Genomic DNA, 12,767 nt, shown 5'->3' on the forward strand with positions numbered 1-12,767 from the left:
TGCACCATGGCTCTAGCTTGAGCCCCAAGCTTACAGCCCTTGCCCATGTTCCAGCAGTTGTCCCACCAGCTCCAGCAGACAGGTGTCCTGGGACAAGCTCCAGGGGAGATAAAGCTCCAGCAGCTGCTCTCACACAAACTGGACAGGAAAACCTCGTACCACATCAAACACGATTGCTAGAAAGAGAGGCATTTTTATCACCGACTCCTGTGAAAGCTCCAGAGATACTTCTCTAGCTTGAGATCTAGAGCTAGAGCCAGCTCAGGTCAGAGTCAGGTCCAGAACTACCTGTGGCACCAGATCCCAGCTGGAGCCTGGCAAGTTCCAGAGCCAACACCAGCTGCACATGATGCTCTAGATCCTACACACAAGTCAGCAGTAGGTCAAGAGCCTCCACCACCAGCATCTCCAGACCTACAGATGCTCCGTCACCAATTCCAGCGTCAGTGCTGCTGCAGCTCTAGAGCTACCACCAGCTCCTTCACCATCGCCAGAGCTAGAGCAGGTGCAAGACCCAGAGCTAGACCCAGCTCCAAATCCAGGTGCAGCATCACCTCCTGACACACAGGCAGATCTGGCACCCACTGCAGACCTAGAGCAACTGGGCTCTGAACTGCAAGACCAAGTCTGGCACCAGCTCCAGAGCTGGAGCGAGCTCTAGCCTCACCTCCAGGACCAGTGGAGGAGATACAACCAGGGCCAATTCAGATACCAGAGTCTTCCTGTCCGCTCCGGGGAAGGCACTTTTTCTTTTCTTTTGGCTTTTTTTTTTCTTTTCGTGATTACATGTGTGTTATATTTCAAAATTAATATAAAAGAAACTTTATCTTTTTAAACATTTCAAAATATTCAATTCACTGATATTACCTACATTTCCCATGCTGTGCAGCATCGCCACTATCCAGTTACAGAACATGTCATCGCCCCAGAGAGATACCTCCCACCCACTAAGCAGTCAGGCACTGGCCATTGCCCACTGCCCCTGCTCCCTGGCGACCACTAATCTGGCACCTACCCTCTATGAATTTTCCTATGCGGAGGGTCATACAGTATGTGGTATTTTGCCTCTAGTCTCTGCCACTGGGTATCCTGTTTTCCAAGTTCACCCACATGATACTGGGTATAAGCACATCATTCCCGTCATGGCTGAACGAATTCCATTGTGTGAATGTGCCACGTTGTGTTTATCCGTTCACCTGTGGATGGATGTGGGCGCCGTTTGCATTATTCAGAGATTGTGATGAGTGCTGCTATGACTGCCTCTGTGCAGGCTTTTGTTAGGGTGCCTGTATTCAATTCTCTTGGTTAGATAATGAGTGGAATGGGGTCCAATGATGACATTACAGTTAATGTCTGAAGGATATGCCACACCTTAACCATTTCCCATCTCCCCCAGCAATGTGTGAGGGCTCCTATATCCCCAAATCCTCTCCAACACTTGTTATTTCTGCTTATTCAGTATAACCCCCTCCTGGGCATCAAAAGCTATGTCATTGTGGTGTTGGCTGCATTTCCCCACTACCTAGTGATTATCATCTTCCCATGTGCTTACTGGACTGTCTAACTACCTTCTTGGGAGAAATGTCTAGTATTTTCGAGGTGGTTTGTGTTCTTAAGTTGTAGAAGATCTTTCTATATTCTAGATGCAAGGCCCTTATCGGATTGAGGCCTTGCAAATAGTTCCTACCACTCTTTGGGGTTCTTTACATTCTCCTTTGATTTATTAGGGACACGATTGCCAAATCCAAGATTTGCCCCTAAGTGTTCTTAGTTGACTTCTGAGTTGATTTCTGAAGTGTTAAGAGTTTTCACTCTTTTTTTTTTATTCGAGAGAGAGAGAGAGAGGCAGAGACACAGGCAGAGGGAGAAGCAGGCTCCATGCAGGGAGCCCAACGTGGGACTGGATCCTGGGTCTCCAGGATCACGCCCTAGGCCAAAGGCGGCACTAAACCGCTGAGCCACCCTGGCTGCCCAGTTTTCACTCTTAAAGTTAGTTCTTTGATCCTTTTGGAGTGAATTATTTTATATGGTGTAAGACAGTGCTCTGACTTTACTCTTTTGTATGTGGATATCTGGTTTCCCAGCACCATTTGTTTGGGACCCTGTTTTTGTCTTAATGAAGGATCTTGGTATTCACGTTGGGAAACACCCGACCATACATGTACCTATTCCCTGATTCTCACTGGTATTCCACTGACCCACAAGTGTTGGTCTTCTCTGCTCATATCTTGTGGAACATGTTTAATCTCCTATAGAGATTTTTTGACTCAGTATTTTTTGCATATAAAACCATGTCACATATATAAACACACTTTTCCTTCTTCATTTCCATTTAGGAGCTTTTAGTAATTCATCTTGTATAATTACTCTGAATAAATTCCATGACAATATTGAAATGAGGTTGTGGAAGTGGACATGCTTGACTTATTCCAGAGCTTAAGGAGAAAACTTTCAGTCTTTCACACTGAGAATGATATACATATGAGTTTTTTCATCACTAATCTTTATCCTACTTTTTAAAAGATTATTTATTTATTTGAGACAGAGAGTGCCCACTTGTGTAGGGGGAGGTACAGATGGAGAGAATCTCCAAGCAGACTCCCCTCTGAGGGCAGAGCCCAATGGGGCCTTGATATCAACACCCATGAGATCATAACCTGAGCCCACACTGAGAATCAGATGCTCAGTCTCCTGAGTCCCCAGGCATCCCTCCTTTATCGTATTTGAATCTTCTATTTCTACTTTCTTGACAGCACCTATCGTGAAGGTGTTTGGATTTTGTCAAAGCTTATCCTACATCAATTGATCCTGTTTCTTACTAATGTAGCCTAGAACACTGATTAGCTATGTGGAACAGCCTTTGCATTCCCGGCCTAAATCACACTTGGTCATGATGTAGAGTCCTGTCAATGTGCTGCTTGATTCTGTTTGCTAGAATCCTGTTGGGGATTTTTGCATCCCTCTTCATAATAGATTTTGGGCTGCCATTGTCCTTACTTGTAAGGTCCTTGTCAGTCTTTGGAATCAGGATGATGCTGGCATTCTAGGGTGACCTGGAATATTCCCCCCTCTTGTATTTTTTGTGGAATTTCAGAAGCATGGGTATTATGTCTTCTTCAAATGTATGGGACACATCACCATGGAAAGCATCAAGTCCTGGGCTTTACTTTGTTGGGAAGTTCTCAAGTCTATGTAGTTCTTATAGGTCTACTCAGGTTTTCCATTTCTTCTGGAGTCAGTTTTGGTAGTTTGTGTGCTTCTTGAATTATCTGCTTCACCTCAGTGAGCCAATTACTGATATGAAATGGTTCCATTTAATTCTCGTTGCAAATTTGGTAAGTGTGCAAAAGAAAGAACCATTGCTGTCACTGATTTTCTCAAGGGCTGTTCACTTTCATTTATCTCCATTCTAATCTTCATAATTTTGTTGACTCTAGTAACTTTGATCTTCTTCTACTGAACCAGAGGAACCTCTAACTCTTCCAGACAACAGCCAGCCAGAGGGTGACCTTCCAGGTCTGGGTAGAGAAGGAATTACAGATTCAAGTGGATCAGGCTACCTGGGCAATTTCTACCTCAATGGGCATCCAGGCCACCTCCAGACTACAATTTCAGTCTTACCTTTCCTCTGGCAGGCAGGATGCCCAGCAACAGACTGACCTGGTTCCCAGCAACCACTCAGGTCTTAGGCACCTTCTGTGCTGTGGGAACAGGAAGACTAGCTGGATTTTGCCAGGCAGCACTGGCCCTGGGCAGGAAACTCGGCATGGCCCTGGGCATTGTCTCTATGAACTTCCTTCACACCTTCTCCTGTGTGTGTCAGGTCCATCTGTGCCCATGGAAACCCAAAAGCACCCATTCACCCATGGTGTCTGATCCATGCAAAATCAGCCCTTCAGTTCTGCCACCAGACCCCCAACACAGCACCCAAGACCCGAATGAGCCCTCATTCCAAGTCCTGTGGTCAGCTCAGATGCAGCCCCCACCTAGGCAGCAGGGACATTGCCTGCCTCAGCCATCTTCCCCAGCCTGATGCGGAAGAGTAGATCAATATGGGCTTTGTCCTAGGGTCCCTCAATGGCCAGGGAAAGAAAATGGCTGTCCCATCCTTTCTCCAGGACAGACAGCCCTTCCTGGGACCTGGGTCCCCAATCCACACCCACAAGGGGCCAAGAAGACACAGTCTCTAGAAGCCTCTGAGCTAGATGCTGGCAGGGGGTGCCCTGCACAATCCAGAGTTTCCACTGACCTTTCCTTTCCTCAACTTCCAGAGTTGACCTCCCAGTTACCTCTGGAAACCGCAGGCACCAGCTAAGCTTAACGCAGCACCTCGTCCTCCTCAGCTTCCACCACACTCCTGGCAGCTTCAGGCTCACAGGAGCTCTGTGTCTCGGGATCTGCATCCATGGCTCCTCGCTGCAGCTCTGCATGCAGCAGGTGGGCGATGATGCCTGAACCGTGTCAGCCCTACTGTGAAGATCGGCAAAAGGTACAAGAGCGTCCTGGTGAACTGGCAGGTGGGGAGTCCCTCCGGTAGCCTCACTCAGGCCTCTCTGAGTACTGGCCTCATTGGAGCTGCTACCTTGACCAGAAACCATCGCTGGATCTTCCAGGCAGCATGTCCAGAGCTGGACAGAAGCAGAAGACCACATGGACACCACTCTGCACAGGAGGAAACTGAGGCAGCCGCCTCATCCCTGGCAGCGGCTTGGTGATCCATGCTTGAGTGGGGGCAATAACATGCCCACCAAGCTCCTTCCACATCTAGGAGGAGTGGCTCCGGTAAGACTGTTCAGACTGTGTCCCCAGGGCCTCCAAACCTGCAATGACTCCTGACTCCTTGCCCAACCTCCAGAAAGCCCAGCATGATCTGATGCAGATGCACTCCCCAGTGGGCACCCCTCACCCCGCTCCAGCCTCCCTCAGGCTTCCTCTCCCAGGGAGCCCACTAAGCCCTTGCCCCTCAGAGCCCCTTGCCCCACTGCCCGACCCCATGGCCTCCTCCAGGATGGCCTGACCTGCAAACCTGGGCTCAAGGCCACTTCTTCAGGCCTCTGCGCAAGCTCAGGCTTTAGGTCAGATTGCTCTGGGTTCACACCCCCAGCAGGGCCATGTCACAGCCCTGTTGACCGGGAAGCTCCCGTGGTAGCTCCTGGGACCTCCTCTTCCTAGTTTGAAAATGGAGTCAGTGGGGCACCTGGGGCTCAGTGGTTAAGCATCTGCCTTTGGCTCAGGGCCCCAGGGTCCTGGAATCGGGTCCCACATCGGGCTCCACACAGGGAGCCTGCTTCTCCCTCTGCCTGTGTCTCTGCCTCTGTGTGGGTCTCTCATGAATAAATAAAATCTTTACAAAAAAAGAAAGAAAGAGAAAGAAAAAAAGAAAGAAAGAAAGAAGAAAGAAAAGAAAGAAAGAAAGAGAAAGAAAGAAAGAGAAAGAAAGAAAGAAAGAAAGAAAGAAAAGAAAAGAGAAAAGAAAGAAAAAGAAAAGAAAAGAAAAGAAAAAAAGAAAAGAAAAGAAAGAAAAGAAAAAAAGAAAAGAAAAGAAAAGAAGAGAAGAGAAGAGAAGAAAAGAAAAGAAAGAAAAGAAAAGAAAAAAAAGAAAAGAAAATAATAGAAAAGAAAAGAAAATGGAACCAGTGACTCGGACCTCAGGAGGGTGTGTTGGGGACTAAAGCAGGAGATGAAGGTGTCTGAAGTATTGGACTGTGGGATGCTTGGGGGCTGCCAGGAACAGGGGAAGGGATGTAGAGGAGGAAAAGGCAGCCTGACCTTCTCCCCGCCCAGACTGGAGGCCACCTCCACCTCCTCCGCCCCTGACCCAGTCATGAACCCACGTGGCACGTGGGGGCCAGGACGGCAGGTAGGAGATATTTCCTATCTCTCTGTCCCCAGGTCTCCATATCCACTCAGGCCAGCGGCCCTGCCTGGCAGGACTGGAGGTGGCCCCAGCCTAAGAGGATGTGAGTCAGGTCACTGAGCAGACCCTGGAGACAAGGACTCATGGGACTAACCCCTCAGCGACCCCGTGGCGGTGCGTGCCTGCTGCGAGGTGGGGTCCCATGCACATGCTTTCTGCTGGTCTGCGTGCACCTGTGCAGGATCCACCGGCCTCCAACCGTTGGTGAGACAACAGCGCCCAACCAGAGTGCTCTGCGTCAAACCCTCTCAAACGGTAGGTGCCACCTAGACACGCTGAGCGACATGATGATGTTCCTCCTCCAAACCCTCCTGGGGCAATTGGGAACCTAAGTCAGGAGAGACAGGGACTGGCCTGGGACCCACCGGGTGAGCAGAGGCTGGAGGAGAAGAAGGGTCCTCTTCCTAGGCCCAGACTTCACCTTCCTGGGGAGGGGGGATTTCCTTTGGGGATGAGAGCCCCTAAGGTCCTGGGTGACCCCTGCACACCGCTCCCATACGGGGCCCTTTCCTCTGAGCATCCTCGTGTGGGCCCAGGTACAAGGTTGTGCCTGCACGCACACACACGAACTAGCTCCCCAGGTGGGATCAAAGGAGGAGTGGACCCTGGGGGTGATAAGGGGGAAAGAAGGAAGAGGTAGGAGGCAGCTGGACCGTGGGATGAGGGCATTGACTCCTGGGAACTGCCCAGGACCGTGGCATGAGGAGGGGAGATGCCAGGCTGAAGGTCAGTGGGTACCCAGGGTGCCTCGCCACGGGCACCCACGCTCTAGAGCAGCCCGGCCCTTCCAGTTCACTTGGCTGGAGATGCTCAAATAAGCAGCCTACTGTCCTGCTGTGTCCTCGCGACCCGGGATGTGTTCTCAGGAAGCCCGCAGTGAGAGCCTTTTCCATGCTACAGACTGTAGGTGACCTGTCACCCCGATGGCTCCACCATGTGCCTGGAGGGGCCCACAAGGAACACAGAGAGGCCCAGTCCGGCCAGACACTGCTGTGATCCCACTGAGCAGCCCCATCGCCCTCCTCCTTTGTGTGTGTGTGTGTGTGTGTGTGTGTGTGTGTAAAGAGGGGTCATGTGGGGTGCGCCCACCCTGAGCAGGAGAAGGCTGATGAGGGCACAGATGCCTGGTGGGCAGGTGCTGTTCACTCCCCAGGTCCAGGCTGCCTGGTGGGATGGGGTGGGGGAGCCGTGCCCTTCTGCCCAGGGCTAACCCCAGGCCCTGCAGGGATGGGTCACTGTGTCCCGGGTGCAAGGCTGTGCACACCCAGCTCTGTGTGTGATCTGGGAGCACAGGGGGAGTGGGCAGGGGCACAGGGAGGAGGGCCGGGCGGGGCTGTGAGGCCTCCGGGTGGCTGCCCGTCCCCCTCTTTGCAGAGCACCGCAGAGGCTGGAGGTGAGAGGTGGGGGACACCAGGTCCCACCTCCCTCCAGTGGTACAGTTGTGCCCCGCCCCCCAGCAGGGCCAGCGTGGACGTGGGGACAGAGTCTCCACAGAGTGGTCTCCAGGCCACGGTCCCTGGTCATCCTACACTGAACTCTGGTCCTAGAGCCGGAACTCACGGAAACTGACTTCCAGAGTGAGAAGCTGGGGCGGGGTATCTGTGGGTGTCTGGGCAGGGGTAGGTGCTGGGCCCCACGGGGAGGAGCCTCAGAGGCTGGGGTGGGGCAAGGAGCCAAGACTGGGCTCAGAGCACCCAGCTGGGGTACAGCCGTAGGGGAGACATCCTGGGGGTGAGGTTCCTTCTTGGCTGCGGCCCCTCTGGGAGGCCCTCGACTGGGTCTGTCCCTACAGGGGCTCACAGAGAGGCAGGCATGTGGGGGGTCTCTCTCCTCTCACACAGGGTCCCCATCTGACCCCTCAAAGCCCCTCTCACGACCCCTCTCACAGAGGTGGAGCAGCCAGGACCAGGGATGGGAGCCGCACCCCTCCAGAACCTGAGGACTGTCCTACAGCCAGAGGGCCCCCTGCAGAGGCTGCTCCTGCATCTGGAGCTCTGGGGGGAGAGGGGGTGTCCACAGAGACTCCTGCAGGGGCCCTGGAGCCAGCAGGTGTCCTGACAGGGGTGCAGGGACAGGTGCCACCTGTACAGGGAGAGCTCCTGGCTCCTGGTCCCCCTCCTCCTGCAGGAAACCAGGCCCTGCTCTGGATGGGGTAGACCCGCAGGGGGCGCCAGCTGCCACCACCCTGAATGTACCTCCTGCTCCACAAGGTCACCCTGATGTCCCCCTAGGAATGTATCTGTGACCCCCTGGGTTCCTCAGCGGTTAAGTGTCTGCCTTCGACTCAGAACGTGATCCCAGGGTCCCGGGATCAAGTCCTGCATCGGGCTCCCTATGAGAAGCCTGCTTCTCCATCTTCCTGGGTCTCTGCCTCTCTCTCTGTGTCTCTCATGAATAAATAAATAAAACCTCTAAAAAAAAAAAAAGAAGAAGAAGAAAGAAGAAAGAAGAAGGAGAAGGAGAAGGAGAAGAAATGTTCTTCTTTATTATGGTTTCTCTTAGGGGCAGGATTTTTTGTTTTTTTCTATTTCACTTTTTTTTTTAGAATCATACATTTTAGGCTTTAAATAAAAGTACATTTTATTTAACTTCACTATTTACTAGCATGAATAAAATTTAGAATGCCCTGCATCTACTGTGTAGTCACAGAATATCTCAGTCCCCAAAGGACACCCTGACCCAGAAGCCCTCCCTGCCCATTTTTCACCCAGCCCAGCCCCTGGAAGCCCTAAGCTGCTTTCTCTCTCTGTTCCTTTAAGTGATCTGGATGTTTCCTGAAGTGGAATCACCCAGGAGGTACCTTTGGCTGCCCACAGATTTTCAAACAGGACCCCGTATGTGTGTGTGTATTTGACCCAGAATTCCCCTATTTCGGTACTGAAATCCCTGAAGGATGAAAGAGGAGATCATAACAGAGGCCCCTTGAATAAATATGGGCACACTCTAGTGGTCGAGACCCTGATCTTTCTGGGACCCCACAGCCAGACCCCAGGCAAGAACCCAGACAGTGGGTTCCTCCTGTGGCCAACACAGAAACAGGGGAAATGCAGAAAGCTGGAAGACACCCCTCGGAGGGCAGAAGCATTGTCACAACCCAAGGCCAGAGAAAGGTTTCACAAGCCTCTGGTGCAAACACTGCTCCATGTCCATGGGGTCTACAGGGACAGAGACCAACACACGCACATGCAAGGGGAGGGGAGGATGCGGGGAGTATGTGTCAGAGACGGGAGCTCCCGGGGAGGGACTCTGGCAAAGGAAACCCTATGGGGCAGCACTGGTCACCCTCAGACCGGCAGGTACATGGTGCGGGGACCAGCGGCCCTGGTGAGGACATGAGGGAACAGAGGCCCCCGCAGGTCACTGGAGAGAAGGGTGACGGCACCCGTGTCTGGGAGAACAGGGAGCAGCACCCATCCCAGCCAGCAGGTGCACACATCACCTGCCGTTCTCGGCCTCAGACTCACCCCCCAGAAACCCTGGCACGGTTTTTCAAAGGTGTATTTTCAGGAGGCTTCATCACGACGGTCGGGGAGATGGCAGGGAAGGGACAACACTAGTGCCCGAGGAGGTGGGTGGCATCCCCGGTCCCAGTCCCCCTGACAGGAGGCCCTGTAGCTACTGTCACCGCACCCCTCAGGGCACGGATCCGGGAAGGCCCTCCTGAGTCCCCTCCTGCCACCCGGCCCCTGGGCACCTTCAGAGCTGTTGGAGGAGGCGGTGGAGAGGATCCAGGATGACGGCAGGTCCAGGAGAAGGAAGGTCAGTACGGGGAGGACCGCTGCTCAGGGCCTGTGCCACCATCCAGGGCCGGGGCTGTGATGTCCTGGGACCTCACCCCAAATACTAGCTCCTGGCGTATGGACCCCACTTCTGTGGTTTCCCTCCCTCCCTCCTCCCTCATTTATTCAATCCCTCATTCATTCTTCTCCCTCCTTCCCCTTCTGACTGCCTCCCTCCCTCCCCCTCCCCCCTCCCTCGCTCTCTTCCTTTCCTCACTTCCATCCTCCACCTCTGGTAGCCCACATCTCACCCGCACCACCAGCTCTGTCCCCAGGGCTGAAAGCCACCGGCTCTGTCCCCAGGGCTGAAGGCCGTAGAGGCGTCCACCCTCCCAGGCTGCAGGCTGGCAGTGGCTGGCAGGAGTGGAGGTGCCCCTGGAGCAGGAGGCAGGAGGGATTCCTCAGGCAGGGAAGGGGGGCACTCCCCCAGCAGCAGGCAGACCCAGGTGGTTGGAGGGGGCATCACTGGACAGCAGGGCCTGCAGCCGGGTTTCCACACATGCCCCCTCCCCAGGCCCAGCACAAGCATCTCCTGATGGCCTTTGCCCCCCAAACACAAAGTCTAGCCTAGGACCCCCTCCACACACCCCACTCCCAATCATTTCCACTCAGCTCAAGTGACAAGAAATGGACAGTATTTGAGGTGGTTTCGGGTGCACAGAGCCATTTGTGTGTGTGTGGCCCCGGCTGTAACGTCGCTGCCATTTTAGAGAACAGGCCTTCCAACGGCAGGATGCTGAGGCTCCAGACAGCTTTCTGGAAACCTGCCTCGGTGATATGCAGCCCTTCCGTCCCACCAGCTCTTCTCTGAATCTGTCCAGGCCACAGAGCCACAGCCTTGGGTCCTCAGATGGCCGAGATGATGGACACACTGAGGATGACAGCAAATCCCTCCCCTCCCAGAAGGTGAGGGTACCACTGGCTGAGCCGTCAGTAACCAGGTCAGGGCTCCGAGGAGAGACCAGAGGCACACAAGTAACTGAGGAACACCTGAAGGTCAGGAAGGGACAGTGAGGGACTCAGGGGTTTTTCCTGGGGCAGCTCCGTCCCCCTAAACCCTCAGTGATGCCTCTACTGGGAGGGTGGCTGTCACTCCAGGGGCACCAGTGGCTTCACTGTCAGAGGTTGCCAGCTTGATCTGTGCACAGGAGGGGAAACCCCGGCCACATTCTGGAGAATTTCCGGAAACAGTAGCCACTCGGTGGCAGCTGACCTGGGTCAACCTTCCAGCTGCCTGAGGTGGGATCAAGCTTCAGGCCAGCATGCTGCCCAGAGATGCCCGGAGAACCAGGTCTCCACTTCCATAGTTTCCAAGTGTCTGGCTTGTTCGTATGGTTAGTATACTTTGCATTCTGGGAAATCTCTGGTTGTCTAAGGTCTTGAAAATGTTCTCATGTTCTCTGTTGGAGAACTTCTTGTAAAATCTCTTGTCTATATCTAAAGACCATCCGGAACTGAGTTCTGTTGGTGCAGCCACCTTGGGAAAAGTGTGGCACTTCCCCCAAAACACTAAACTAGAACTCCTACATGATCCCACTACCGGGTGGACATTTGCAGGACATTAAGGCAGTTTCTGGAAGTAAGATCTGCACTCTCCCACCCACTTTCCGCAAGGCGGGGTGGCCACCCTTAGCAACAGGACACCTGCTTGGGAAGTCCTGGCAATCCTCCCCCAACCCCCCTTGAGGCAGGTACCTCCGTGGACAAGGAGCCGCCCCAGGGCTGGGAGGTCTGCACAGCAGCACATTCAACAGGAGGAGGAGACAGAGGACAGCACCCAGCCGGAGAGGGACAGGACACATGACCTCAAACACAGCACCTTGGCAAATTAAATATATGAGCGGAAAGAACTTTTGCGTCGAGCAGAAGCAGGAAGCTCGCTCCAGCATCCGGCCGTCGGCCTGTCTTCCCTGAAGCAGGTCAGAACACTCGCATGGGGAATTTCCTTTCCCGGGACAACGGGGAGGACTTATCACCAGAGTCGAGGACTGAGGGCCACCTAGGCTGTCCAAACACATCTGGTCAGACTCGCCCTTATCTTCCTAAGACAGCGTGCAGCAGCCCTACCCAAACCCTGTGTCTGTTAAGCTTCACACATTACAGCTTCTTTGTCACCTCTTTGTGTGCTTTGTCACACTTCTGTGTGCTTGTCACCTCTGCTGGTCTCCGGGTCTTGTCAGGCTCACACATACCTGTGAAAACCAAACGCTTGGCCTGGCCTGCTTCTCTCCTGTTCATCTGCCTTTGTCTACATCCAGACCCAGCTGAGGACCTTAAGAGGCTTGAGGAAAACGATTTCCTCTCTGGCAATGCTGGGCTCTGGGGAAGCGGGGCAGGCAGGAGAACCCACTCTGTCTTCCTGGCCTCGGTTCAGACCGACCTCTGCTGGGACGCAGCACATGCACAGCATGGCAAGGGGAGTCAGGGAGAGGCTGGGGGAGCCTGTGGAGCTACCTGACCCCCAGCCGGGGGATGTGGCCCCCCGTGATGAGTCCAGGCTGTGATTAGGAATATTATAATATGGGGCAGCCTCGGTGGCGCAGTGGTTTGGTGCCGCCTGCAGCCTGGGGTGTGATCCTGGTAGACCCTGGATCAAGTCCCACGTCAGGCTCCCTGCATGGAGCCTGCTTCTCCCTCTGCCTGTGTCTCTGCCTCTCTCTCTCTCTCTCTGTGTCTCTATGAATAAATAAATAAAAATAATCCCTTTTAAAAAAATAAAAAAGGAATATTATAATATGAACAACCCGAACATCAGACCTTCCCCCTCTGGGTGTCATAATTGCTGCTCCTTGTAGCTGCTACTATTGGCTTGGTGACTTTTCTGCACTAATTTTATCAAACCTGTATTCCTTGTTGTGTGTGGCCACTGAAGTGTCTGATCTGTTAACATAGTGGTCAGCTGTTGATCGAGGGGATTTCCTTAAACATCTGGACCCCCCCACATCGAGGAAAACAAGTCCTGGTTGTGGCACACGGGGAAGAGGGCTCTGGGTGTGTGAAAGGTTACAGCCTTGGCACCTGACAGGCCGTTTCCAACTCTGCCCTGGCCATCACTTCCTGCTTACAGAGTC

Source organism: Canis lupus, chromosome 9 (genome assembly GCF_003254725.2).
Source record: "Canis lupus dingo isolate Sandy chromosome 9, ASM325472v2, whole genome shotgun sequence".
NCBI lineage: Eukaryota > Metazoa > Chordata > Mammalia > Carnivora > Canidae > Canis > Canis lupus.